The sequence below is a fragment of the Cucurbita pepo genome, chromosome 10 (genome assembly GCF_057944985.1).
Source record: "Cucurbita pepo subsp. pepo isolate OVF chromosome 10, ASM5794498v1, whole genome shotgun sequence".
Lineage (NCBI taxonomy): Eukaryota > Viridiplantae > Streptophyta > Magnoliopsida > Cucurbitales > Cucurbitaceae > Cucurbita > Cucurbita pepo.
The window spans coordinates 6,673,029-6,676,884 of NC_141807.1; the positions used below are offsets into that span (position 1 = coordinate 6,673,029).

Sequence of the window (3,856 nt, forward strand, 5' to 3'; positions counted from 1 at the left end):
ACATCCATTGTGCCTGATTGCGATGCTAGATTTACCTCTAATTTTTGGAAGGGTTGGCGGAAGGCCTTGGGTACCCAACTTTTTTTTAGACAGCCTTCCATCCTCAGGCGAAAATGCGAGGAGACATCGTCCTGAAAAAAACCTTAAATCTAGGAGGAGAGGAGAGTTGTGAATCCAGCCATTGGGAAATACTATGCACAGTAATGTTCTTAGTTGCATCAATTTCTCTTAAGTGGTCCAGTTCACTACGAATTCCATCTTTGTATATTACCCACCTATTTTCTTTGACTTTTACTATGTTCTAGTGATGTCCTATGTAAGTGTAACACCCGGGTTCCGACGAGAAACTCAAAACCTAATTTTTCCTCATTAAGTTGAACTTACGAGATTTGATTGAGGATCTTAGAGAAAGAATTTTGAGATGAGGTAGAAGAGAAAAATGTTTACAAATATCTCATAAACTCAAAAAAAAAAAAAAAAAATATATATATATATATATATATATATATATATATATATATATATATATATAAAAAGAAAAATGGTGGAAAATTAGGAAAAATGGTCAAAGTCAACCCAGAAGGGTATTTTGGATATTCTGCCATCTTCCTCCGAAGGTTAGTAAAAGAGGAATAAAAGAAAAGAAATAAAAATGGAAAGGTGGGAGAGGAAAAGAAAAAGAAAAGAAAATAGGGAGAGAAAGAAGGTTCTAGCGAGAAGGAGAAGTAGCCGCCACTTCCGATCCGGCCACGAGGAGTCTAATTCAGGTCAAGATTTCTTCACAAATACTTCACAGAATCAATAGGAAGCATTCTAGACCCTTGAATCCTTCAAAACCGTCAAGAAACGGAGAAAATCCGTAGGTAAGTTCTTGAACCTTTGTTTTCGGATTTTCCTTAAATCTGTGAGAAATATTGATAGTTAGATTCTGAAATTTGTGTATGTTAATCTAGAGAGCATGTGCTCATAATCCCTGAAGGAAATCTTGAGATTCAGATCGGAAATAAGAGTTCCGGCTTTCACCCAAGAATGTATGTATTGATGATCTTGCCAACTTTGGACTAAGTTTATTTTATCTGTGGTTAGAAATAAATTATAAGAAGATGAAAATGCGATCTACAAATCTGGTGAAGGAAACACGTTAATCCAAGTTGTGTAAAAAGAAATACGAAAATGCAGAGAAAATAGAAAATAATCAGTTTTTTGGAAAATAGCAGAGATGGGACACGTGTCAGGTACGGAATGGCGGGGAAAATTGACGAAAAATACTGCGTCAGGTAGGGTTTGAAGACCGGCGCCCGCTACTAGATCCGTGAACCCGCGCGGGACCCGAACCCGCATCTGCCACGCGTCAGCGTGGGAAAATTCGTAGGAACCCGCATGCATCGAGATTCGAACCACGCCCTGCCTCTCAGTGGACCAGTCAGCCCTCGCCACGTGGCGACACACCAGCGCGCGACTCCATCCCCTCAGCGCGTCCGTACGCGCGCGTGTCTGTGCGCGTGAGAAATCGCTTCGGCCAGTGAGACCTACTTTTATCCCGATTTGAATTCCGTTCGACTATTTTTCATCCTGGTTTTGATACTGATCCAAGTCTAACTTGATTTAGGACCTATCAGTAAACATTCAAGAGTTTTGGGCTCTTAATTAGTCGAAAAGTGAGCTTCGAAGGGCACGCTTCATTCGTGTAAGTAACCACACGGATTTAGGGAGTAAGACTTGTAGGGTGCGCTTAGTTTTGAATGCATGCTAGAGCAAATTATCCCTCGGTGGCTAGATCTAATGGTCCTCTGTACTTAGGGAATTAAAAATATATCTGTTGGACTTGCTGCCTTGATGAGATTTCGTACTTGATTTTGGTATGCTTGCTGGTCTATCTTACTACTGCTTTTATCTATTCATACTTTGTTGTCAGACGGAAGAGTTTGTGTATCTACGCTTCGGGTGTTGATGGATGTTACTGTTAGGATCGCACAACAACGCACACGCTCGATCTAGATGAACACAAAGAAAAGGATAGAGAAAATTGCAAGGAGAACTCTGGCTAAAAGAATTTTTTATTGATGACTTCAGGTATGAGTACAGAAATATCTTTTCAAAGCTTTACTGGACCGGATATATATATTGTTCAGTCTACTAAATATAGCTTTACCAATTTAACCATCTACTATATATATAGTTATTTACCATATATAGCTTTACCGGATATAGCTTTACCATATATGGCTTTACCAAATATAGCTTTACCAAATATAGCTTTACCGGATATAGTCGTTGACCAAGCTATAAATACAGGGAGCAGGCTCCATAACTCAACAGTTACCGCCCCGCTGAGCTTGTACGATTGTATGCATTGTTAATCCTACATAGACTCCTGTTGAATAATTTGTGTATGTGCGCTCCGGGTGTCGATGGATGTTACCGCCCCGTTGAGCTTGTATGATTGAATGCATTGTTAATCATACATAAACTCTAAGTTGTAGTGTTGTGCTACGCTTATGGTGAACTCTTGTAGGGATTGAGTTGGGTTTAGTTAGGGGACCCTCCTGATGTTACAGTCCATGGTGTCGTGAGCGACGCTTAGAGGGAGAGACCCTTTAACCCTCGATTGTTATGGACTTGGAAGTCTTGATTGAGTGAATCTGTAAGCTAGGACCCCTAACTCAATAGTTTTAACTACCCTTGAAATATAGAGAACCACACTAGGACCCCGATGTGTAGAGAGATGACCTCTTAACCGACAGTATCTGGTTTAGTGTTCGAGTATGCCCTGCTTCCCTTCCTACTCCAGTGTGGCACTGTTGAGCTAGGCGAGACGTCAGTTAGGGAGATGTTACCCTCCCCTTCCTACTCCGGTATGGTACCGTTGAGCTAGACGAGATGCCAGTTAGGGAGATGTTACTCTTCCCTTCCTACTCCGGTGTGGTACTGTTGAGCTTGGTGAGATGCCTATTATGGAAGTGTTACTCGGTGGTAGATCGACTACTCTGGATGGGGATCCGTCTTATGGTAAGATGTTGATCACGCGAGTGGGTCAAGGTCGCCTGCATGATGGGTCTGTCCTGTGGAAGGACGTTGACCATGCAGTGACTAGTTCTAGCTGGGTTGTACGAGGGGTACATGTAGTTATGAGGGAGCACCTCATCCTCAAACGCTAAAATACCGCTTCAAAGGTTAAGTCCTTCTACCCTGATCTGTGTACTGAGAGTATTGAGACTCTAGGGTCTAGAGTATAGTTGGTGGTTCTCTCCTAAACTTGGATGCAATTAAGAGCATGCAAGTAGGTTGCTTACTGAGTATATTTTTATACTCACCCCGTTTTCCCTTCTTTTTTTCAGGTATTGGTCGAAGTGGGGAGGTGTTAGAGAGCTGCATTGTCACAGAGGGGTGTCGTTCCGGAGCGTCAGTCCCTTGTCGATCTTATAGAGTCTTTTATATTTGATTTTATACTTGTAATTCCTTTTTATTAATTTGAAACAAAACTTTTCTCTATTTTGTTTTAATTAAATGGTATTTTTACCTTTTACTTTTCTTTTCTTTTTGTTTGTTTTCGATTTCGTCTTTTTAGTCACGGTTCGGTTTTTCGAAGCCTAAAAAATCGGGTTGTGACAGTAAGTGACCTCACTATAGGGGCTATGCTAAATGCAAACACATGCAAATATACTCTAAAGACCTATCTCTATCTAATACTAGGGGCGGCCTCCAGCCCGGACTAAATATGGATGTGTAGTATTTTCCTACATGACCTATACGTGCGATTGTGAGTCCTTAGGCGGTTCACACACCCCCTGACCCTTTCTAGTCAAGCTGCTATTTGTAGCGATGTCCGAAGGTCAGTGGCCCCTAGTGTCATGTC

General features: G+C 41.4%; 1 long non-coding RNA gene across 2 annotated transcripts; it reads left to right on the forward strand.

The window, feature by feature from the left end:
* The first annotated feature begins 665 nt into the window (after positions 1-665).
* Positions 666-3,532, forward strand: LOC111803367 (uncharacterized). Of its 2 annotated transcripts, XR_002816370.2 has the most exons (6): positions 666-863; positions 954-1,031; positions 1,218-1,522; positions 1,610-1,687; positions 1,916-2,073; positions 3,339-3,532. It is a non-coding gene; the product is annotated as an uncharacterized LOC111803367 (long non-coding RNA). The 2 variants fall into 2 exon arrangements; XR_002816371.2 differs by lacking the exon at positions 954-1,031.
* Positions 3,533-3,856: the final 324 nt, after the last annotated feature.